Here is a 26,731-nt window from a genome sequence, read left to right as displayed (position 1 = left end):
AACTAAATTTGAGTAGAATCTCTACAAAACAGTTTCTAAGATGGTCCTCTAGAAAGCTAGACCCTTGAAATGGACCAAATTGTATCCCCCTTACCTCCAGTAAAATTCATATATTGAAGTTTTAATCCCAAATATGTCTGGAGCTAGAGCTTTTAGGAGGTAATTAAGGTTAAATGAAGTCGTAAGGGTGGGGTCCTAAGCTGAGAGGACTGGTGGACTTATAAGAAGAGGAAGAGAGATAGATATCTGCCCCCTCCCCCATAGAAGTGTTCAGAGCAACATTATTTTTAATGGCATCCTGGTGCTTCTCTCACTGTGCACATGTGCTGGAGTTTCTCTAACGTATTCTAAAATATATTCCTGGGTCAAAGGCTGCGCAATCTTCAACTTCCACAGATGTTATACTAATTGGTGTATATGTATGGTCAACGTGAGAGTTTCTGTGGCCTTTCATTTTCCAGATTCACATCTACATGGAGCACAGATGACCTGCGGATCAGGCTGACTAGTCAGAAGGTCATTGCTAAGTTGAGGAGAGATAGTGATGGTCTGAAGAAAGTGCACACAATAGGAGACAAGGTAGGAGAGGAGAGAAGTGAACCTATTTACAATAAAATCCACAGGACTTGGTAATGGAGAGTGGAGATGCAAGGAGGCGGAAGGAACCAGGAACTGCTCTTCAATTTCTAGCTTGAACAGGAGAAGGGAACTTACATATAGTTTGCCTGATGATGAATTCCCTTAGAACGTATCACCTCTGACAGGGCAGGCACCAGATAGCACTGTCTGTCAAGCACTTGGATATTCAGGTCTGGGAACAGAATAGATCAAGACAGAAAATACAAATTGTGGAATTTTCAAAATAGATGAAATTGGAGGAACTGGATTGGGAAAAGATGGTAGAACCAGAAGAGTGAGCTGAGACAGTATCCCTGGGAATCATTAAAGGGGCATTTAAAGGGGTACAGCAGGAAGAGAAGACTGTAGAAGAGACAGAAACTAAAGGAGCAGCCAGAGAAATCGAGTTTTAAAGAGTAAATGGTCAAGTATATTAAATTCAAGGAGGAAGCCAAGAAAGGGAAATCTGATCATTAAATATTAGTGTCACAATAAAGCCATTGAACTTTTCAGTAGAAAGCACATAGGTGTAAAAGAGTGCAGTGACTTTTAAGGAATAAAAAGGAAGAATAACAAGTGCAGTTAGCTAGTTTTCACAAGTTGGGTTCTCTGCAGGTAGATACCGAGATGGAGTTGGATATAAGATGTTTATTGTAAATCAACATATGTGAAAAGGAGGAGAATGATCTCAGGAATTTGGCTTCAGCGTCCATGAATTTAATCATTCTACTATAGTTCCTCCCTAGTAAAAAAAGCAAAAACAAAAACAAAACACCAATCCATCTCATGCCACCAGAATCAGATTCATCAAATCCATTCTGTCCCACTATGGTCACTATTTTCATCCTTCTAGCCTTATCAGGGAAACTGAAGAGTTAGGAGAGCAAAGAACATAAAAGGATGTTTTATTTCTCCCTCACCTTTTCTCCCTTTTATTTTCCCCCATCGTTGCTAGAATGAACTCTTAGAAAACATGAGATAAGCGTGTGTGTGCAAATGAAACCCCATGATTATGCACTGTGAGCGCCAGTAATATAATGATCAGTGGTGTCAACACACGACCTCTACTGCGAGGGACTGGGAAGGCAGCTGCCTTCACCGAACCTAATCGCAAGAAAAATAAAAATGATCATAGCTTCTTTTCTTTATCATAAGTTTGCTCTAAAACACCGGTGAGAACTCACTGTGCGTTCGGCTCCTAGGGTACAGCAGGACTCAGGATATGGTAGATACGGCTGCCCCTGCCCATCAGAGTTGCAAGGCCTGCCTGCGGTTCCCCAGACGCTCACTGGGAAGAGCTGGAATGAAGATGAGAAGGTTGGGGATCTGGCAAAGAAGTCTTCTGCTTGAAAAAGAGTTAGTTAACTTTCAATCAACTTTTTCTTAGGAGCTAAGAAGTGAAAGTTTGAACTTGACTAAGAAGGAACACACCAGTTGTTAATGGGGCCCCCAGGAGGAAGTCAACAAACCCCAACATCTAACATCACCTACTGCTGGCAGCCTTTCCTCCAGTGAGGCAACTCTATACCTAGCTCTCCTGCTTTCCACCTGGGGGGTCAGGGGGATGAATGGACACAAAGAGGAATTATTTCACTTCCTTCCCAGAGACAAGATGGAAGTGGAGGAATCAGCATGAATTGAACATCTAATGTGTGTTGGTTGCATTACATACACTGTGCAGTGTTACTGTCCCCACCAGACTGATGAAGACACGGAAGCTCAGCTACTTATTTAAGACACCCATCTAGTTATCAGTGAGCTAGGGTGTAAAGTCATGTCAGCTGAGTACCCAAGTCCCCAGTCTTTCTATAACTGCATCGGGTATTTCTCCAGATAATTTAGATTTAAAAGCATGGGTCCCCTATGGCTGGTTCTTAGAACATATCCCCTTAGGATGACCTCCATCATCACTCTGCCTTCTTCCTCTGTGCAGTCAGCACTTATTATTGGTCACTTCTAGAGGAAGTTTTCAAGCTAGGAGGAGAGATGGATACATGAAGAAATCATTTTGCCATAATACAGTAAATGCGAAACTAGAAGAATGTGTTAGTGACTATGGACAGAGGACTGAGGACCCCTATCCTAACATGGAGGTTCATGAAAGCCTCTTGAGGACAAACCCCTGAATCCCAAAGTATAAGTCAGATTGGACAGAAAAAAGAAAGGGGGGAAGGGAATTCCAGAAAAAAGTCACATGTAACAAAAGCAAAGAGACATGAAACAGACTGAACTCTTCCGGCAAATTACAAGCAATCCGGTGGTTCTGGAGAATAACCCTGATAACTCATTTGGTGATGAATCTGCCCACAACCAAGGTTTGATCCCTTGGTTGGGAAGATCCCTTGGAGAAGGGAAAGGCTCCCCACTCCAGTATTCTGGCTTGGAGAATTCCATGGACGATCCATAGGGTTGCAAAGAGTTGGACACAACTAAGCGATTTTCATTCACTCACTCATATGAGGTCGAGAGAGGGGAGAAATAAATCTAAACAGATAAAGGTCCTTTCCAGGCTAAACTCTAGGTTCTACTGTAAATCTACACATAAGAACATTTGCATGGGCTATTTTAAGACCTTGATAGACTAGTTAAAGGAACTTTGGTGGTCGTTACATTAAGCACTCCTATCTGTGAAGGCAGGACCTCACATCACGTCAAATGTAACTCAACGTACCAACATTACACATTGACACATTAATTCACAAAATATTTATTGAGCACTGACTACGTGCCAGGAAGTCACCTAACATCCCCCAAAGCTCACACACACACACAAGCACTTCCCTGCTTGGAATGACCTTCTAGCGTGAGCAGACAATGAAGAAAATGAGTCAATTATACGCTATCTTGGGAGGCATTACATGCCATGCAGAAAGATACATCAGGGAAGGGAGTAAGAAGTACCAAGAGAGAAATCATGATATTAACAGAATGTTCATGAAGAGCTCAGTTGGAAGGTCATGTTTGAGAAGACACTTGAAGAAGATGAGGGGCTTAGTCAAGCTGAACTGGGAGAAGAACATTCTAGGAAAAGGGGCCCACCAACACAGAAGACCTGAGGCAAGGTGTGCATGGCATATCTGAAGAGTGGCAAGGGCACCAGTATGGCTGAAGCAGACTGATCAAGAGGAAAGATGGTAGGAAGTGAGGCCGGAGAAACAGTAAGAAGACAAGGGCTTTTTAAGTCGTCAGGGATTTGGGTTTTCCCTGAGAGGGAAGAGTAGTCCCTGGAGTGCTTTGAGCAGAGGATAGTTTGCTCTGACTCAGATTTTAACTGGGTCAAGAGTGGGAGCAAGGAGATCAGTGAGGAGACGGCTGCAAAGATCCTGACAAGAGGTATGGAGGCTTAGACTGGGGAAAGAACAGAGAGGTGGTGAAAGTGACTGGTCTCTGGATGTAAGAAAGGGTGGATAGGTGAGGGCAGTGTCAAGGCTGATCCAAGATTTTGACCTGAGGATGTGGAAAGAAGACAGTGGAGTTCTGCTTGCAGCTTTGTTTACTTTTAAAATATTTGAAAGAATTATACTTTTGAGTTCTATTAATAAATTTTCCTATTCTTGTAATTTAAAGTGAAAGTCACTCAGTCATGTCTGACTCTCTGCAATCCCAAGGCATTCTCCAGGCCAGAATACTTCAGTGGGTAGCCTTTCCCTCCTCCAGGGGATCTTCCTAACCCAGGAATTGAATTGGGGTCTCCTGCATTGCAGGCAGATTCTTTACCAGCTGAGCTGCCAGGGAAGCTGTGATTTAAACTTACTACGTTTTAACATAAACAATTAAAAGTCAAGTTGACCTTGGTATTATATTTTGTAGACAATCCATTAACATCTATAAAGTGTCAGTCCCTCCATTGTGTCTGACTTTTTGTGACCCCTTGGACTGTAGCCCACTAAGTTCCTCTTTCCATGGAATTCTCCAGGCAAGAATACTGGTGTGGGTTGTCATTCCCTTCTCCAAAAGGTCTTCCCATCCCACTTGGGATGGGATTGAACCCGGGTTTCTTGCACCGAAGACAGATCCTTTAGCATCTGAGTCACCAGGGAAGTCTAATTTTTGATTCTTCAATTTTCTTTTCACATTTCAGGACAATACATTTGTTTTTTGGTTCTCAGATAGACCACTGAAAAGCTCATAATCCTAATCACTCTTCCTATAGTGGGTGATAAATAAAACATCTCTGCTTGCCTCTTTGAAGTTTGTAGTCAAAGATAGAAAAAAAAATAATAAAAGGAAATATATGTATTTTTATTTCACATGGTTTGAGTCCTAAAGCTCATATAAATTATTTTATATCATTCTCACAACAATTCTATGAGGTAGGTACTATTAGTGCCTCCATTTTAAAGATAACAAGGTTGAAGCACAGAAAGTTTGAGTGACTGGTCTAAGATCTCAAAGGTATGTGCTACCTAAGCCAGGATTTGAATCCAGAAAATTACATTCCTGGCATCACTGGATTCTCTTAACCAAGTCTTGTGATTTACAATCAAGAGTGATATAACCCCAGGAAGCATTTGTAAATGAAGGGAGGAGGGTGCTTTGAGCTCATTCCAGTGATGGAGGAGTACCACGGTTATCAGGGAGGGGTAGGGAGGGATATCATCTTTTAGACAATGGAACCATCAGATCAGGAGGAAATGTCCTTCCCAAAACGTCAATGGCTCTCCTCCCCTTAAGAAATGCCAACTGTTAAGCTGCCTCTTCATTCATCTTGCCCATTTCCACCTTTTAAGTCAAACGTTTGGCGACATAAAAGACTAGATGTTTGGTCTGAATGAGTTTTGTGAATTCTTTCACGTTTCCTATTTCTTCTCTTTATATCCTGAATTGCCACTACCCTGAGCCAGCTCTAAGAGTCAAGTCCCATTACATTTGTTTTGGGGGATACTAAATATACTACTAAAGATTACTCAGGGTAAATATAACACCGACTAGAACCTGATAATAGTTTCAATATATCATGAAGTAATTGTACTCTGCATATAAAACAAATCAATGTAACATCTTTGGGGTATTTTTGAATAAACATGAGGCATCAAGTCAAAGAGGATGAGGTGAAAATGTTTAGGGTGGCTTGAAAACCTGCTTTGAGACAGGCCCTCTAGGGGCTCTGAATGATTAAGATCGCACAACTAGTAATAGAGCGGAGTCCAGAGTCAGTGACTATGTGAGTCTGCAGCTCATGTCTTAATGTTTTGCATCATGTTTTCTCCTGCACTGGGAGTCAAAAGAACTGGTTTCTAACCCTGATCCTTCTATCATCTCACTGAGTGACCCTAATAAGTTTATGTGACTTCTCTGAGTCTTAATATCTACATCTAAAAATAAGGAAGGCTAGGATACTTTGGGGCTTCCCAGGTGGCACTAGTGATAAAGAACCCTCGTGCCAATGCAGAAGAAGTAAGAGATGCAGGTTTGATCCCTGGGTTGGGAAGATCCCCTGGAGGAGGTCATGGCAACCCACTCCAGTATTCTTGCCTGGAGAATTCCATGGACAGAGGAGACTAGGGGGCTATGGTCCACAAGGTCACAAAGAGTCAGGCATGACTGAAGCGACTTAGCACACAGACATGCAGAATGCGAAAGCCTCTTCCATCTCTTCCAATCATTGATTTTATAGGATCTTGGTCATTAAATTGTTTATTATATTTTAAAGATACAAATTTTGTCCTCATGTTAATGCCAGCCAGACCTGTTGCTCTTAACTTTTATAACTGCTGAAGACATTTGCCAGCCCCACCCTGATGGATCTATAAGGCTCTGGTATTTTGCCTAGGTCTAGATCATAGAATTCCAATAACAAGTCCACTGGGCGTCTGAGACCACCGGGCTATTTGTCATACCATGCCAACTGAAGTTGGGCAGAGATTAAAGTTAGCTTTTATTATTTGAGGCCAGAGTTTGAGAGACAGTAGGGTACAAAGCCAAAAGCATTGTCTTTTGAGTCAAGCAGGCATGAGTTCATATCCCAACTCAACCACTTTCTGGGCTTGTGGCCATAACCATGCCGCAGTGTAAGAGGTACTTTCACAGAGAGGCCTCACAGGGTCTCCCAAGTCGGGTTAGCTCAGAACATGGGTTTGACCTCATGATAAATCTTATCATATTTAACCATATATAGTGGGTACTTAATAAGTACTTTGAGAATAAATAGTCTTTCTCAGTCTCTGTAGTCACTCCTATGAGATGGGTAAAGAAGAGCACTAGACTCTTAAGCAGCAAAATCAAGTAAAAATTCTTCAAAAATAGCATAACACTCTCACAATATTAGATAGTATGATTGCAATCTGAAATAAACTAGTTGAAGAGCAAACCTCAGATTCAAGTAGGGCTTTTCTGTAATCTAAAGCTTAGAGGAAGAAATGAAGAAGCTAAAAATTACTGAGTGTGTGTGATGTGCCAGTGTGTGTGATTAGGATGACACACATTTAATATTTGAAAAGTTCAAAGATTCAAAATTCAAAAAGAATTTCCAGAGGCGGGAAATAGACAAAGGCAAGATTTGCTCTAACTTTTCACACACTTTAGTGAGCCTGTTGCCTTTTTCTTCTAATTTGGGACTTTTGAGGCCACTGCTCTTAGAAGGAAAAAGCTGGTGATGCTTATCTGTGTTGAGAACTAGCAAATGCCCTCTTCCGCCCCCGTAGTCAGCCCCACTGTTGTTCAGGTGCTGCCTGTGATCAGACACCCACAGAAGACGGAAAAGATGAATCCGCAGATTGCTACTGGCACAGGCTCCCATAGATGAGGTAGCAGACGTCGCGGGGCTGGGTCTGCCAATGAGATACGATCCCATTTAAGAATGACCACACCTTTCTTAAAAGTGGCAGTGATGGGACAAGGCCAAGAGGAATACTAAGGGCAACTGTGTGCTGTGGGTTTTATCCAGAGCAAGAGTCGGAAGATCTAAATTGTAGCCCAAGATTGATCTCTTGCTAATATCCTTTGTGGGCTTCCCTTCAGCGATGAAGAATCCACCTGCCAGGGCGGGAGACACGGGTTTGATCCCTGGGTTGGGAAGATCCCTTGGAGAAGGAAATGGCCACCCGCTCCAGTATTCTTGCCTGAGAAATCCCATGGACAGAGAGGAGCCTGGCAGGCTACATTCCATGAGGTCACAAATATTCAGACACGACTTAGCGACTAAACAGCAGTAACAATATCTTTTGTAAGCCTGTTCCATCGCCTGTCCAATGGATCACTAAACATCCCCACATTCATTTATTCATTCACTAAATAAACCTGTAGTAAAACTATGTCACCAATTATACAAAATACTTAAATACAAAGGTTTGATTACTACAAATTCCTGTAATGAAGGAGTCACCATCTAGTGAAGAAGAAAAGCGTGAAAACAAATAGTGAATTTAGCAAAAAGTTCAAAAATTCTTACTGAGACATATGAAAGGTGCAATATGATTACAGAGAAAAGAGGGAATGTCTTACTCTCTAGGTTACTAGAAGTTTTCATTGAAGTAAATACACTTGAGTGAGCTTTAAAATATGTTAAAATTTATCAGATAAAGTAGGTAAATAAATGTGTTCAAGGCAGAGATTGTCCTGACGCAGTGAGTCATGAAGTAGCACAATGCCTAGCACAGAGTAGCCACATTAAATATTTGTTTTATGAATGAATAAACGTATCTATGAGTGAATGAATGAAAGTTTGGAGAAGCATTAAAAAATTCATTGTTACTGGATGTATTGTGTAAGATTTAGACAAGATAGCAGGGGCAATATAAACTGTGGGAAAGCTGGGGGTGAATTTAAACATTCAACATGGGTAGTTTTGACATAATTGTGTTTTCTTTTCTTTCTTTCTTTCTTTTTTGGCTACACAGATGCTGCTTGGCTTGTGGGATCCTAGTTCCCCGACCAGGGATTGACCCAGGTCCTCAGCAGTGAAAGTGCTGAGTGCTAACCACTGAACCTCCAGGGAATTTCCAATAATTATTTTTCTAATGTAACTTGTCCAGCAATTGACTCAAGCTCTTGTTTAAATCCCAACGTGCTCTTTATACTTTTTGATATGCCCTGTATTTGAATTATGAACAATAGTTTCATTGGGGAAGTTGATGACTTGATATCACTGTAACAAATCAAGCAGAAATATTATAGTTAAGGGTTAAAATTTTTGATTAACATATTCATTTATGTCATTCATTTACCTATTAAATACAAATGTATCCAAAGTATGCATTTATTAATTCAACTAATGATCATTTAGCACTTATTGTGACTAAGTCTAGTCAAAGTTTCCAAGATCTCTACACTGAAAATTGGAAGTTATTGCTAAGAGAAATTAAAGAAGACAGATAAGTGGAAAGACTTACTATGTTTATGTTACGGATGACTCAATACCTGTAAGATGTAAATTCTCTCCAAACTCATATACCAATTCAGTGTGATCCCAATTAAAGTCTCTGAAAATGCTTTCTTTTTTGTTGTTGGAATAAACAAGCTAATTCTAAATTTTTTATAGAAGTGCAAAGAACCTAAAATACCCAAAGAAATTGTTCAATTGGAAGACTTAAACTGTCAGATTTTGATAACTACAACAAAGCTACAATTATTAAAACAGTATACATTGCTACAAGAAAAGACAGACTAATGCAATAGAAGGGAGAATCCAGAAATAGAACTCTGTGCGCAGTCACCTGATTTAAGCCAAAAGTGCCAAGGGAATTCAGAAAAGAGGAAGATGTTCTAAACAAAGTATTAGATATATGGATGTGAACAAGTAAACCTTGACTATATTCATGACACACTCCAACATTAATTATAGATGGAATGCACATCGAATGTGAAGATAAACTTCTAGGGGGAAAAAAAAAGGAAAGTATTTGCATACTTTGGATTGGCAGATATTTCTTAAACAGAACATATGGAAATAAAAAGGCAAGAAAAATCGGGGATAAGGTTTTTATAATATTGTACATATATGTTTATATTTGACAAAGAACTCATACCTAAAATACACTAATAACTCTTACAAATTAATAACAAAAGAACAAATACCTACTTTAAAATGACAAAAACGCAGAAAAAGAGAAAGAAAGAAAGAAAAAACCCAACAGATGCTTCAGACAGATCACTCAGAAAAATGCAAATTAATACTACAATAGTTATCACTACCACTACATCCTCATCAGAATGGCTAAAAATTGTTTTATTGTGTTTAACTTTTTATTTTGTATTGGAGTATAGCCAATTGACAATGTTGTGATAGTTTCAGGTGGACAGCAAAGGGACTCAGTCATACATACACATATATCCATTCCTCCCCAAACTCCCCTCCCCAGGATAACTGTTTAAAAAAAAAAAAAAACTAACAATACCAAGTATTGTTAAGTAAGAAGAGTAGATGGAACTCTATACATTACTAGCTGGAGTGTGACTAGGAGCACTCCTTTTGAAAAACGGTTGAAACTGTCTACCAGAGTAAAACATTCACCTACACTGCAACCCAGAAGCCCTATTACTAGATACATACCCCAGAGAAATAAAATATATGCAAAGCCATGAACAAAAATATTCATAACAACCAAAAACCAGGAAAAGTTCAGATATCCATCAACCTAAAAATGGATAAATTATGATCTAATTTACAATGAAACACAACTCAGCAATAAAAACAAAATGCTGATATATGCAACAACACAGATTAAACTCATAACTAGTATGCTGAGTGAGAGAAATCAGACATAAAAGAATGCCACCATATGATTTATATAAAGTTCAAGGATAGGTAAAATGAATCTATAGTGATAGTGGTTGTATCCATAGGTGTAAGTGGAAAGGGACATAGGGAAGGTTTCCTTTTTTAAAAATATTTATTTATTTGTTTGATTGCACCAGATTAAGATCTGTTGCAAGCAAGCAAGATCTTTACCTGTGGCATTCAAACTCTTAGTTACAGCATGTGGAATCTAGTTCCCTGACCAGGGATTGAACCTGGGTCCCCTGCATTGGGTTCAGAGTCTTAGCCACTGAACCAGCAGGGAAGTCCCAAGGGAAATTTTTAAGGTGATGGAAATATTCTCTGCCTTATACTTGAATGGCAGTTACCAGGTGTATACAGGTCTGCTCATACGTAGACAGTCAATGAGCTGTACAAAAGATCTAAGCCCTTTATGTACCTTACTGATGTATTTTATATTTCAATTAAATTTTTTAAAAGATTTTTAAAAAATTATTATACTTCACATTTCCTAAAACTCTGTTCACACATCTCTCTCTATCTTTATCTCTTTTTCCTTGAAAGATAAGTCCAACCTCAGAGAAGCAAAGGAAATCCACATGGACAAATTTAGGTTCAAGTAGGCCTTCAAAATAAAGATGGAAAAATCAAGGTGAGACTGGAATTGCCCATTTTGAATACCTGTACCAAAGTCTCACTAGATAATCGCCCCAAATTTCACTTCACTTTGTGCCGTGTACCCGTATTGACTTCTGGTTTGAACATTTAAGAAGAGATACAGCAAAACAGAATAACTTTCCAATAATAGTGACTTCGACTCACCAGGTTCACTGGATACTGGAGATTGTGGCTCTAGCTGTATTCTTCTCATAATTAACAGTGTAAACCTGGGATGACCATGTAACTCTCCAGGTCGCTGAACCCTCAGTTGAAATATGAAGGGGCTGACCAATACCTTTTTTATTCTAATGAAATACAAATAGTCTCTATCCATTCTGTTGTACAGCTAGCATTACTTAGTGCCTGCTAGAAACCAGGTATGTTTTATATCAGAGGTTGGGATTCAGGAGTTCATGTCTACTTTATTCAGTAATATTTATGATTTTACCTCCAGTAAAAGAAAAAAAAAAGATCATTCATTTGATGCAAGGATTAAGGATCTAGCAATGGCGAGGGATGGGAAGTAAGGGTTCACAACAGCAGTACTGATGTTCTGCTCCTCTTAAAAGAGAAAAGAGCCCCAAACACTCTGAACTGACAGGATTCTTATGCATTTAGCTGGGGGTCTTTCCATTTCCTTCCTCTCACAAAGAGTGCAAAGTCAAGGCCATGCCCTGTGAGTGTTTGAGTGCACACCTTAGTGGGTGAGGATATTTATAATGAATGAGCATAGCTCTTATTTTATTTTGTGTATGCATAGTGTTTGTGTGTGTGTGCATGTTTCTTAGTGGTTGTCTGTAAGGATGTGACTTGTGTTTGTGTACCTGTGTATGTATAATGGGAGAGAGCGGGGTTGGTATACATAAAAGCTGTCCGAGGTGTTATCTCTCTCTGAAGGCTGAGTAATAACATAAAAGTGTGAGTCAGAAAGATGAAGGGTTAACCTTTTAATGAGTATGAAATTCATTCAGAAAACTGTGCTTTGTAACTGCTAAAAGGAAGTACTGAACAGTTTCTCGTAAAGTTACAATAGCCAGGCCTACAAAGGAAACCCCTCCTAACTTGGAATTCCAGAGTGTTTCCTAGAGTTTGAAAAGTGGCCAGAAAACAGCCAGGCTTTGAAAGAGAAGAAAATGGAGTGAGGATGCCTGGAGTCAGGAGAGCAAATTCCTCTTCCATAAATAATTTCAAGGGAAAGCTGATGAATCTATACTCAATATCTTATCTCTTGCCATTTTGCTTTTGTTTTCGTGTCCTTTCTTCTAGCATGGCCAAACACATAGTACAGGAGAGACCAGTGACCATGAATTCCCTGCCTAGCCCTTTCCCTAAATGCTCTCTGCTTCCCTATCTGACAAATGGATTCTTTTCTCAAAAATAGTTGCTCTGAGCATCAGATGAACATAAACTAATAGCTTACAGGCTGTAAACTCTGTGGGAGTGGGGAATCCTCCTGGCTTGTTCATTTTTATCTAGTGTTTAGCACAGACCTTCTCAATTGATAGACGTCTCCCAGGTATTTGTTGAACGAATAAATGAATATATTAAACAGGACAATTTTTAAATAAACCATTAGGTGCTACTATAAAATCATTTGGTAATAATGGTGAAGGAGAACATGTAGGGAAGAATTCCTCTAACTTATATCCTACAGGTTTTTCAAGAGAATTTGGGAAGAAGGAAGGAGATAGGCTGGTTGGGAGCTGGAGGCTAGAATCAGCAAGACAAATTGAAGCTCGCTCATGGCTTCCCTGCTGGCTCAGACGGTAAAGCATCTGCCTGTAATGCGGGAGACCCGGGTTCAATCGCTGGGTTGGGAAGATCCCCTGGAGAAGAAAATGTCAACCCATTTCAGTATTCTTGCCTGGAAAATCCCATGGACAGAGGAGCCTGGTAGGTTACAGTCCATGGGGTCGCAAAGAGTCGGGTACGACTGAGCGACTTCACTTTCAGTTTCTTTCTTTCATGCTTAGAGAACCTGCCTGCTTCTTCATCTCTGTCTTCCCTGCTCTGAGGCCCTCAGCCATCTGCGCCTTTGCATCGCTCATAAACACAAATCCCTCATTTGACCAACAGGAGCTGCTGCTCTTCTGGGCTTGACACTGACCCTGATGCCGCCTCCCCAGCAGGTGGGGAAAACGAGGAGATCAGGCACTCCCCGGTTTGTGTTCCTACTCCAGTATATACACAGTCAGGCCTTGGTATTGATAGGATTGTATTTATACAGAAAAAAAGCACAGTATGAGGCACAATTTCAGTGAGATAAAACACAGAGTAGAACACAGAATTAGTGATCTGATAACACAAAGTGTTCCAGTGAACCTTCCTACAGAAGGTCAGAAGTGCAAGGCGCTACCCAAGTGAGCACCCAAAAAAATCAGCACTCTTCCAGCTGGTGAGCTAAATGTAGGAGAGCAAGCCACAAATACATCCTTTCTCCCATGCCAGGTCCTACACCTCTTGGATTCCAACAGCCATCTGTATCCTGCCCGAACTATTTGCAAGCATCATAATACGGTGTTCTCCTTGCTTAGCGGTCAGCTTATAATTTCCTTAAGTAACCTAATTTTAGTTATGCTTCCAGCAGTCTTTCCACAGTAAGAGTATGTCAGGCTTGGTCAGGAGCTCTAGGCTCAGGGATAAATGGGATTGAATTCTTTTACTTATGAAGCTCATCGATGCAGTGATTTATTAACCGTAAAAACTAGCTTCATCACTTTCTTCCTCTGTTTCCAGTATTTCTTCTAAACACCAGGCAAAGGCTTTAAGGTTCTTTTTCTTATTGAGTTCCCACCACAGCTCAGTGTGGTACGTATTTTCATCAGACTCATTTTAAAGATGAGGAACTGAAGGTAAGAAGGTTATATAACTTGCCTAAAACATTCAAGTTACTGCTGCGAGGTTAAAAATTCAAATTTAAACAGCCCAACTCCAAAATTGTAAGTCATTTCTATACTAGGAAAGAGAAATAGATGAAATTTCATAGAACTGCCTAAACCACTACAAAAGTTTAGGGAAAATTCTCTGGTGCAGTAGAATTTTAGCTGGGTCTTGAATGACATATAGAAGCGTGCAGTTAAGGAGAAGTGAAGGTACTTTGCAGTTGAGACAGCATTTACAAACCAGCTCAGAATTATAAAAGCTTCTGTGATATCCTGAGTGTGATGCCAAGTTCATTGGCAAACACCCACCCTCGTTCCAGCGGGGTTGGATGGTAGTCAGGAGTGTGAGTGGAAATGAGACTGGAAAGGGTCTAAAGTTTTTAAATCAAGACTCGAATGGCCATATTTTCAATGCCATGAGCACCTCAGTGTTTGTGTGCTTTGGATTTGAGACAATTCGGTTACTGAGAGTTAAAAATGTGAATGAGTTGGATCACTATCAGAGCAATGCCTCCATAGTTATAAGGCAGGTTTTCCTGTGGGGCTCAGGTATGACCTTAGAAAATGGTGTCAAAAGCCAGCCCAATGTGTTTCTGCAAAAGCATCAGGTTTTCCTTGTGGAACCATGAATATTTTGTTTACATTCGATCGTGTCCGACTCTGTGCAATGCTACGGACTATAGCCTGCCAGGCTCCTCTGTCCATGGGGTTCTTCAGGCAAGAATCCTGGGGTGGGTTACCATTTCTTACCCAGGGGATCTTCCCAACCCAGGAATCAAACCTTCATTTTCTGTGTCTCCTGAATTGGCAGGCAGATTCTTTACCACGGTGCCACCAGGGAAGCCTGTGGAACCATGGATAAGAATGTGTAAATTCCAGGATAATAGTTAGAGGATAGGGTAATGCAGGGGCCTTTCCAACTCTCTACATTTATCTAGAAATGTGATTGCCTTCACCAGCTTGTCATGACCTGTGAAACGGGGTTGGAGATACAGTTTTCCTATTCCAACTTCCCAGGGATATCAGAAGTCACATTCCAGGCATACAGAGCTTTGAACCAAAAAGTCCCCATTAGAACATATTTTTGGAGGAAGACTTAAATGATCCAACAGGAGGGATATTCATGATATCTTTCTTTATCCTTTTCTCCATGAAGGTTATGTAGTCATCAGCTTTCTTATTGGTACATTCTGTGCTTACAAAGGAATAATCTGCGTATGACACTTCACATGAAATAAAGTGTATGATATGATGATTTGATATACATATGCTTTGTAGATTACCAAAATCAAGATAAATGCAAATCCACTGCTTCACATAGTTGACATAGGTAGTGCTTTCTTTTTTGTGGTGAGAATGCTTAAGATCTATTCTAATCAACTTTCAAGTTTCCAATGCCATATTAGCTGCAATCACCATACTGTGCCTTTGCTCTTCAGAACTTCTTCCTGTAAGTGAAAACATGTGCCTTTTGTCCTATATCATGTGGGGTGCCATATGACTTGTAGGAAAAATTCTCTGCATACAAGGCATGGGGCCTGAACTGGGCTGGGAAACTGTGATAACAATGAAGAGCTATGTGGGTGTCCTCACCTCTGCCATCTCAAAATGTTCAGCTCTGGGATTTAATATTTTCCCCCATGAAATCCCCATTACAAACAGAAACCAGAACTATGAACCCAAAGAAAATATCTATTTGAATTTTTCTTCCGGTGCCTTTTAAGCTATTTTAGTATATTTTCTTGGTGGCTGAAGCATAGCAAACAGACATGGGTTTCTTTCTCACAGACGTGCTATTTCTTTGAACCATGCATGGAATGGCACATATGACAAGGCATTTATTTCTTTATTTATTAGAGCATGGTTGATTTACAGTAGTGTGTTAATTTCTACTGTGCAGCAAACTGATTCAGTTATACATATATGTGTGTGTGTGTATATATATATATGCATATATATACACATTATTTTGTTTTTAAATATTCTTTACCATTATGGTTTATCACTAGAGGGAGCACAGTTTGAGGGAGGGGGAAGAGGCAGTGGGTGCCACTCTCCTTGGGAAATCTATTTCTCAGAGGTCATCAGTTAGCATCAAGTTATATGTGATAGTTTCATGGAGGAGAGAAAGGTTTTTCTCTCCTGCATGTTAACTGCCATCTTTGCATCCCACTAATTCGGGACGTCAAGAAGCAAGATCCTCAGTGATAAAAGGTGATCATATATTTCTGATGAATCCTGAAATCACAGTGCTAAGTGCTGGACAGAAGATCAAGGGGACATCTGAGCCAGTCAGAGGATGAGTTACTATGTGGTGAGTATCAGATGATGAGTTACTATGTTGGTTTTGGAGACCACACAAACAGAACCCAGAGGTATTCAGGATTTTCCCTCTGGTCCACAGGGCAGATCCAGGGACCAGACTGCAGCTGTGACAATGCAGTATGATTATCTTTCCATTATCATATGCACCTCCTCAACTAATCATCAGAGGACATAAAATGTGCATTGTAGCCATTTCTAGAGCTGTGGAAAACACAAGGTTCCTCCTCCGCACACACAACACCTTTGAAGGGTGTGTAGTACAAATGTGGACTAGGTCGCCCCTGGGGATTAGCTTTGGGACTTTCTAATACTCAGAGCAACGTAAGCAAGACTGCTTCACTTTGCATAGCTAAACACAAAACTGAGCAAAATCATACTGGGTGCTTGCTCTGTTCTCATTCGTAGCCAGATATTTTTAAGTATTCTTTTTTTAACACATTATAAAAATAATACAGGCCTATTGTGAAAATAAGAGATAAATATAACAATGTTTTTTTCAAAAATATAATTCTGCAATTACAAAAATCACCACTAATGTTTTAACATGCAGCAGGACTCAGCAAACTTTTTCTATAAAGAAACAGATGGGAAATATTTTAGGCTATGAGGATCTATGAGCTCAAGCACAAGAACACAGTTCTGCCATTGTATCGTGGAAGCAGTCATAGAAGATCCATAAAATCCAGTGTAGCTATGTATCAATTATTTCCAAAAAGAAGGGGGAGGACAGGTTTTGGTACAGAAGCCATAGTTTGCCACTCCCTTGAATACAGAATTTAGAATTTTATGATGCCTATCACATCATATATGCAAATGAGTGGGGCTTTCCAGGTGGTACTACTGGTAAAGAATCTGCCTGCCAATGAAGGAGATGCAGGAGACCCAGGGCTCCAATCCCTGGGTCAGTAAGATTCCCTGGAGAAGGAAATTGCAACCCACTCCAGTATTATTGCCTGAGAAATTCCATGGACAGAAGAGCGTGGCAGGCTACAGTCCATGGGGTCACAAGTAGTCAGATATAACTGAGCACTCACACACATACATACACACAGGTGTGTATCCTGTTCTTTTCACTTTATGCAATACTATAGATACTTTCTCAAGTTAATGAACTTTCTTTACACAGTATTCTGCATTAAGCTCTTACTTGTTATTCATTTTATGAATATACCCAAATTTGTATGACCATTGAAAATTTATATGACTTACAGTTCTTACTATTTTACATAGTATGATGAACATTGGTTTTCTATCCACATTTCATGTTATTTCCATAAGATAGATTTCTGAAAGTGGAATTTTTTTCATTCCTTTGTAAAATATTGTTATCCCTTTTTTTTTTGTCTCATACTGTTTCTCCAGTTTACTCCCAGAACTCAGTATTAAATTGCCCTTTTATCCATCACCACACCAATGCTGACTATTACCACTCTGTAAATCATTGTTCATTTGATAAGAAATGGAACATCTTAGGCTTCTGTTTGCTCACGGAAACATGCCACTCGGTCCCAAGCCTTCTCATCCCTCATTAACACAGATGAATCCAGCAGAGTGGAATGCTGAAAGACCATGGGCCTCTCACTTCCTCCTCTACTGCGCCCTCCGAATCTATCCCGCCCCTCCTCCAGGCAGAGGGCAGAGAATGGGCAAGCCCATTATCTTTCCAAATGTCCCTTCCCTCTTCCTGTCTATCTCACATCTGGACTGAATACAGATTCCCTGGCTTCCTGTTTCTTTCCTCGCAAAAGCTCCCAATGTCAATTCCAAATTAACTTTTTTTTTTTTTGCTTCTCTATCTAACCTCAATTCCAAGCTCTTCATTGACATTCTTTTTGTATTAAATGGGTTGGAATGAGTTCTGCATCTTTAAGACTCTCCATTTGGCTGCTCTTGTCTGCCTTAAGGGGGGCAGACCATTTACAGGTTCACAGGGATGTATGAAGATGCTTTGTGGACAGTAGGGATTAGTGGGGTCTGTGGTGCAGTTCCTTTGAATTCAAAACCTGTCAAAAGCAGTACCAGGCCAAGAAAGCCTGTGTATTGACTGGATAAAATCCATGGGGTGTCACATGTGCAATCCTGTTTCTACCCATTAGCTTCTTCTACCTATTATGTCTTTTGCATTTTCCCAGATACTGAGCTAGGATTAGATAAACTCAAATTTTGACTATGAAACTGATTAGGTCTGTGACCTAGGGAAAGGATTTAACCTTCCTAAGCCTCTCCTTCTTCAACTGTGCAAAGTGTGTGTGGGGGGGTGATAACACCTTTCTCCTGGAGTTGAAATATTAATATCTTAACCCAGGTGGCACAGTGGTAAAAAAAAAATCCACCTGCCAGTACAGGGGATGAAAGAGACATGGGTTCAATCCCTGAGCTGTGATGATCCCCTGAAGTAAGAAATGACAACCCACTTCAGTATTCTTGCCTGGAAAATCCTATGGACAGAGGAGCCTGGTGGGCTAGAGTCCAAGGGATTGCAAGGAGTCAGGTACAACTGAGCCCACGTGTGACTGCAAGTATTGTAATAATATCATAATCACTTACTGTGAGAAGTAAGGATAATCCCATGTTCTTATAACTGTGCCTATCCACTCTCCTTTATCCTCACTGCCACTGCCTTGGTATGGGTAAAAACTATTGTAGCACAAGTCTCACAGTGCCTTTCAATGCTAGCTAGGCATACAAGTCTTCACAACTGCCCCACCAGCCTTTCACCACTTCCTTCTGACTCCTGCTGGCCTAGCATCCCATCAGTCAGTCAGTCAATTCAGTCACTCAGTCATGTCCAACTCTTTGCAACCCCATTGACTGCAGCATGCCAGGTTTTCCTCAGTACAGTTCAGTTACTCACTCATGGCCAACTCTTTTCAACCCCAAGGACTGCAGATCACCAGGCTTCCTTGTCAATCACCAACTCCCAGAGCTTACTCAAACTCACATCCATCGAGTCAGTGATGCCATCCAACCATCTCATTCTCTGTTGTCCCCTTCTCCTCTGCATTCAATCTTTCCCAGCATCAGGGTCTTTTCAAATGAGCCAGTTCTTTGCATCAGGTGGCCAAAGTATTGGAGTTTCAGCTTCAGCATTAGTCCTTCCAAAGAATATTCAGGACTAATGTCCTTTAGAATGGACTGGTTGGATCTACTTGCTGTCCAAGGGACTCTCAAGAGTCTTCTTCAACACCACAGCTCAAAAGCATCAATTCTTCAGTGTTCAGCTTTCTTTATAGTCCAACTCTCACATCCATACATGACTACTGGAAAAACCATAGCTTTGACTAGATGGAACTTTGTTGGCAAAGTAATGTCTATGCTTTTTAATATGCTGTCTAGATTAGTCGTAACTTTTCTTCCAAGGAGTGAGCGTCTTTTATTTAATGTCTGCAGTCACCATATGCAATGATTTTGGAGCCCCCCAAAATAAAGTCTGTCATGGTTTCCATTGTTTCCCCATCCATTTGCCATGAAGTGATGGGACCAGATGCCATGATCTTAGTTTTCTGAATGTTGAGTTTTAAGCCAACTTTTTCACTCTCCTCTTTCAATTTCATCAGGAGTTTCTTTAGTTCTTCTCCACTTTCTGCCGTAAGGGTGGTGTCATCTGCATATCTAAAGTTGTTGATATTTCTCCTGGCAATCTTGATTCCAGCTTGTGCTTCATCCAGCCCAGCATTTCTCATGATGTACTCTGCATGTAAGTTAAACAAGCAGGGTGACAATATACAGCCTTGACGTACTCCTTTCCCTATTTGGAACCAATCTGTTCTATATCCTATTCTAACTATTGCTTCCTGACTTGCATATCGATTTCTCAGGAGGCAGGTCAGGTGGTCTGGTATTTCCATATCTTGAAGGATTTTCCACAGTTTGTGGTGATCCACACAGTCAAAGGCTTTGGCATAGTCAATAAAGCAGAAGTAAATGTTTTTCTGGAACTCTCTCACTTTTTCAATGATCCAATGGATGTTGGCAATTTGATCTCTGGTTCCTCTGCCTTTTTTTAAACCCAACTTGAATTTCTGGAAGTTCATAGTTAGCATACTGTTGAAGCCTGGCTTGGAGAATTTTGAGTATTACTTTACTAGCCTGTGAGATGAGTGCAATTGTGCAGTAGTTTGAGCATTCTTTGTCATTGCCTTTCTTTGGGATTGGAATGAAAACTGACCTTTTCCAGTCCTGTGGCCACTGCTGAGTTTTCCAAATTTGCTGGCATATTGAGTGCAGCACTTTTACAGCATCATCTTTCAGGATTTGAAATAGGTCAACTGGAATTCCATCACATCCACTAGCTTTGTTCGTAGTGATGCTTTCTAAGGCCCACTTGACTTCACAGTCCAGGATGTCTGGCTTTAGGTCAGTGATCACACCATCATGATTATCTGGGTCTTGAAGATCTTTTTTGTACAGTTCTTCTGTGTATTCTTGCCACCTCTTCTTAATATCTTCTTCTTCTGTTAGGCCCATACCATTTCTGTCCTTTATCAAGCCCATCTTTGCATGAAATGTTCCCTTGGTATCTCTAATTTTCTTGAAGAGATCTCTAGTTTTTCCCATTCTATTGTTTTCCTCTATTTCTTTGCATTGATCACTGAGGAAAGTTTTTATTCTCTCCTTGCTATTTTTTGAAATCTGCATTCAAATGAGTATATCTTTCCTTTTCTCCTTTGCCTTTTGCTTCTTTTCTTTTCGAAGCTATTTGTAAGGCCTCCTCAGACAACCATTTTGCCTTTTTGCATTTCTTTTTCTTGGGGATGTTCTCAATCACTGCCTCCTGTACAATGTCATGAACCTCCATCTACAGTTCTTTAGGCACTCTATTAGATCTAATCCCTTGAATCTATTTGTCACTTCCACTGTATAATCATAAGGGATTTGATTTAGGTCATACCTGAATGGTATAGTGGTTTTCCCTACTTTCTTCAACTTAAGCCTGAATTTGGCAATAAGAAGTTCATGATCTGAGCCACAGTCAGCTCCTGGTCTTGTTTCTGTTGTCTGTATAGAGCTTCTCCATCTTTGGCTGCAAAGAATATAATCAATCTGATCTCGAAATTGACCATCTGGTGATGTCCATGTGTAGAGTTTTCTCTTGTGTTGTTGGAAGAGGGTGTTTGCTGTGACCGGTGCGTTCTGTTGGCAAAACTCTATTAGCCTTCGCCCTGCTTCATTCTGTACTCCAAGGCCAAATTTGCCTGATACTCCAGGCATTTCTTGACTTCCTACTTTTGCATTCCAGTCTCCTATAATGAAAAGGACATCCTTTTTGGTGTTAGTTCTAGAAGGTCTTCATAGAACCATTCAACTTCTTCAGCATTACTGGTTGGGGCATAGACTTGGATTACTGTGATATTGAATGGTTTGCCTTGGAAATGAACAGAGAGCATTCTGTCATTTTTGAGTTTGCACCAATTATTGCGTTTCAGACCCCTTTGTTGACTCTGATGGCTACTCTGTTTCTTCTAAGGGATTCCTGCCCACAATAGTAGATCATTGATGATCAGTGGTCATCTGAGTTATATCTACCCATTCCAGTCCATTTTAGTTCGCTGATTCCTAAAATGATGATGCTCACTCTTGCTGTCTCCTGTGTGACCACCTCCAATTTGCCTTAATTCATGGACCTAACATTCCAGGTTCCTATGCAATATTGCTCTTTACAGCATTGGACTTTACTTCCATCGCCAGTCACAGCCACAACTCGATGTTGTTTTTGCTCTGGCTGTTTCTTCATTCTTTCTGGAGTTATTTCTCCACTGATCTCCAGTAGCATATTGGGCACCTACTGACCTGGGGAGTTCACCTTTCAGTGTCTTATCTTTTTGCATTTTCATACTGTTCATGGGGTTCTCAAGGCAAGAATACTGAAGTGGTTTGCCATTTCCTTCTCCAGTGGATCAGGTTTTTTCAGAACTCTCCACCATGACCCATCCATCTTGAGTGGCCCTACACCATGGCTCATAGTTTCATTGAGTTAGACAAGGCTGTGGTCCATGTAATCAGATTGGTTAGTTTTCTGTGACTGTGGTTTTCATTCCATCTGCCCGCTGATGGAGAAAAATAAGAGGCTTATGAAAGCGTCCTGATGGGAGAGACTGACTGTGGGAGAAACTGAGTCTTGTTCTGATGGGCACTGCTCAGTAAATCTTTAATCCAACTTTCTGTAGATGGGTGGGGCTGTGTTCCCTCCCTGTTATTTGATCTGAGGCTAAACTATGGTGGAGGTAATGAAGATAATAGCGACCTCCTTCCAAAGGTCCCTTGCAGACACTGCTGCATGCAGTGCCCCCAACCCTGCAGCAGGCTACCGCCATCCCACGCCTCTGCCAGAGACTCCTGAACCCTCACAGGCAAATCTGGGTCAGTCTCTTGTGGGGTCACTGCTCCTTTCTCCTGGGTTGTGGTGCACACAAGGTTTTGTTTGTGCCCTTCGAGAGTCTGTCTGTCCATCACCAACTCCCGGAGCTTGCTCAAACTCATGTCCATTGAGTCAGTGATGCCATCTAACCATCTCATCCTCTGTCATCCCCTTCTCCTGCCTTCAATCCAGGATCCCATACTGCTGCTAAACTCAACTTTCTCCATACCATTAATCTTTTGCTTATAATGACAATCTTTTTCCCTTAAGTGTCCTTTCCTAGTTATTTTCTTTTATTAAGGAAAGCTTGGAGATCACTTTTCTGATATCATACCTTTCTCCTTGATGTCACTTCCTCCCATACCTGGCTGTCTTTATATAGGACTGCACTGCAGCATTTCAGTCTTCTCACACATTGATTGTCTAGTGTGTGGATGAAAAATGTCTCCTGTCATATGAGTGACCATCCAGCCAGCAGCCACTGCAACCGCCCCAGCTGTGCATCCTGAAGGGATGCAGAATAGAGAAAAGCAGGATCCTGGCCCTAGATAGTCACAATGCATATCAAAGGAATGATTTCATTGAGTCCAGACTCTTGCATCTTCCCAGATTCACAAAAACACTAAATTCATATCCATTGTCTCTAATGAACATTGTTCTGGCCACCTGGTTGCTGCAAAGCTCCTATATATTCTTCTGTCTTCCTTACCTCTTTGAGGAGTCCCACTGAAAGATCTGAGCAACTTTCTTCTGGGCTTGAGTCCTCAGAAAATCCACCAAATAGGAGATAGTTCTTAACTTTTAGGTTGCACTTTTTTTTTTCCCCTCAGTCAACAAATGTGGGCCCAGAACTGTGTGAGGTACTGGGAACACAGCCGGGACAAGACAGACCTGTCCTGCTTCTCACAACACTTACAATACCTTTTGCATTTTGACCATTGCATTAATTAGAAGCCAGGGGCCCTCCTCCCACACTGGAAGCTCCTGAGGAAAGGGATGATGGTCCATGTGTCACCTAGCCTTGTGCCAGGCACAGGAGAGGCGCTAAGGGGGTGTTTATGGAATGACTGAATGTTTTGTTTCCAACAGGAAGCAGTGGCCTCCTTGAGAACAGGACAGTGTCTGATTCACCTCTGTAGCCCCCACAAGCAGCAAGCACAGAGCCTGGCACCATAAATTCTAAGTAAATGAATATGGGAGGAAATGAATAAGTGACACCATATTGCCTCCTGACCCCCTTTCCTCAGCTCTCACCAAAGAAAACAAAACCCAGCAAAAGAGCAACAGGCAGGTGGGAGGAAAACTGGCTCCCAAGTCTGAATATCCTCATGAATAAGGAGTTCTCTATTTTATTTCCTGGAAGATGTATGCTTCACAAATTATAAAAACGGATGTATTTTAACAATAATAATCATCATTGAAGGCTAAGTCTCTTCAGTCATATCCAACTCTGCTACCCTATGGACTGTAACCTGCCAGGCTCCTCTGTCCATGAATTTTCCAGGAAAGAATACTGGAGTGGGTTGCCATTTCCTCTTCCAGTGGGTCTTCCTGATCTGGGGATTGAATCTATGTCTCTTACATCTCCTTCATTGGCAGGCAGGTTCTTTACCTCTAATACCACTTGGGAAGCCCAATAATTATCATTTCTGATGGCCATCCCTTGTTGGCTGAGGAAGCTGGGATGAGGAAGTGATTGCCTCTGAGCCTCAACTGTCTTTTCTGTAAGATGGGGATGATAAAGCAAACCCATGTGTGTGTAGGAATAATTCAATTTAATGAAGGAAAATATATTAGTGTCTATCTCCTAGCACAAAGTAGGCTTCAAGAAGTGTTAGGAATTTTTTTTCCTCCCGATCATTCCAATAATCTAGTGAGACAGCAAAATTTAAGCCTTTTTTAAAAAATTAAAATGCTTCCTAATTTTTCCTCCAGTCAAACACACAGATTCTAATTTCAAGAAAGTCCTAATTGTTGGTTGATCCCAAGAAAACTAAATTTGCTCAGTGTACAGTGTGGAGCCATCATAAGGAACTAGAGGACGGTAGTTAAGGGTGCTCACCGGTTAAGTGTTAAGTTGTTCTGGTCTTGAATTCAACCTGGGTTGAATTCACTCAACACATAGTTATGATGTTCTGGCCATGTGCCAGGTGCGTGCTAGGCGTGGGGTACAGCAGAGACGAAATCTCTGCCCTCAGGGAGTGGACATTCTACCAAGGGGGAAGACAGAGAAGACAGATAATAAATTTACGATATGTTTGTGAGAAATGAGAATGAATGCAATAGAGAAATACAGAAGATAACAGGAAAGTCTGTACTGGAGAAGACTTTGCATCCCACTCAATGAGTGTTGGTCACCAGGACAGGACCAACTCCATAATTGTGAGGCCCAGTACCTACTGAACATGCAGGGCCTGCTCTTCAAAATTTCAAGTCAGTGCAAAATTTCAAATAGAGTGTTAAACAAGTGTAGGTCCTTATAAATGTGGGGCCCTAGCAATTACACAGGTCACATACCCACAAGCTGGCCCTGACCTTTGGGAAAGCTGTTACACTTTATTCTTCCTCCATTTCAAATTTTATTTATGTATTTGTGAAAGTAAAAGAGGAGACTGAAAAATCTGACTTAAAACTCAACATTCAAAAAACTAAGATCATGGCATCCAGTCCCATCACTTCACAGCAAATAGATGGGGAAACAATGGAAAGAGTAGCAGACTTTATTTTCTTGGGCTTCCCTGATAGTTCAGTTGGTAAAGAACATGCTTCCAGTGCAGGCGATATAAGAGATGTGGGTTCGATGCCTGGGTCAGCCAGGAAGATCCCCCTGGAGAAGGGCATGGCAACCCACTCCAGTATTCTTGCCTGGAGAATCCTCTAGTCAGAGGAGCCTGGTGGACTACAGTCCATAGGATCGCAAAGAGTCGGACACAACTGAAGTGACTTAGCATGCACGTAAGCACGTAAGTGATGTATATGTGTGGTGTGTGTGTGTGTGTGTTGATAAGCAGACCCGTCATCCTCATTATATTGTCAAAGAGGTGCATGTCTCCTTAAAAGTGTTAGGAACCATTTACTCAAAGAAATGGACTCAGAAGTTTCAACTACTTATAAGGAAGCAATAATATTAAGGTCTGTGATGTGTGCATCTTTCTCATGTTATGATGTGTTCATATTTCATCTCATTTAAGAACTGGACAGAGCTTCCCAGGTGACGTTAGTGGTAAAGAACCCACCTGCCATTACAGGAGACATAAGAGACGTGGATTCGATCCCTGGATCAAGAAGATCCCCTGGAGGAGGGCATGGCAATCCATTCCAGTATTCTTACCTGAAGAATCCCACGGACAGATGAGCCTGGCGGGATACAGTCCATAGGGTCGCAAAGAGTAAGACACGTCTGAAGCGATTTAGCACACACAAAAGCCCTGGACAACCCACTGGGCTACGCAGACAGAGCAAAGACTTGAGTACACTTTTTTTCACTAGCTCTAAAACACATGATCCTAAACATCCTCACCATTGGAGGGCATTGCTCTTTACTCTTTTGGTTTCAGCTGTGCTATTGAAAGCAGCAAATTAAGGGCAGGACCACAGTTTGACCTTAAACTGTTCAACTCCACTTAATTATCCATTGTGGTGGAAGCACATAAATACAGGATGTCCCCTCACTCAGCCATTCTGCTTTGCATCATTATCAAAAAGACAAATCCAATTCACATCCAATTACTCACTTGCTACAGGTCAGAATATTTATTTTCATCATACTGGCGATTCTCAGGATTAGGAATATCAGTATTTGTTCATGGCTAGCCTAGATCAAACATCCTGTTGATATCGTAAGGAGGCTTTCAGTTATTGCCACAGGTATGCTGAGTCACACAACACATATGAAGTTTATGAGTTGGCAGGGAAAAGCCTGCAGAGAGGTAGAGAGATAAGCGGCTCAACTGATCACAAGTGTCTTATGAAATATCCACATTGTTTGTTTATACTGTTTGCTTACTGAATTCAAAAGGCACTTGGGAAACTGAAACTAGTTAGAAACAAACTAGTGAGGGGTTTATTATTATTACTGTTTTCAACTTGGTGGTGACGGTAACTTTTTGGTGAAATTCATCAAGTACTCATTTTAGAAATTTTCTTTTTCTAATGGAACAGAGGCTTGACTAGTTAAAGATGAAGAGAGAC

General features: G+C 40.9%; 1 long non-coding RNA gene across 1 annotated transcript; it reads left to right on the top strand.

Annotated features, from left to right (window-relative positions):
* Window positions 1–465: 465 nt before the first annotated feature.
* On the top strand, window positions 466–9,048 carry LOC139038380 (uncharacterized). Its single transcript, XR_011491348.1, has 2 exons — window positions 466–579; window positions 8,457–9,048. It is a non-coding gene; the product is annotated as an uncharacterized lncRNA (long non-coding RNA).
* Window positions 9,049–26,731: the final 17,683 nt, after the last annotated feature.

Source organism: Odocoileus virginianus, chromosome 15, assembly GCF_023699985.2.
Source record: "Odocoileus virginianus isolate 20LAN1187 ecotype Illinois chromosome 15, Ovbor_1.2, whole genome shotgun sequence".
Lineage (NCBI taxonomy): Eukaryota > Metazoa > Chordata > Mammalia > Artiodactyla > Cervidae > Odocoileus > Odocoileus virginianus.
The sequence above is the reverse complement of the archived record's forward strand: the minus strand, read 5'-3'. Positions and strand labels throughout refer to the sequence as shown.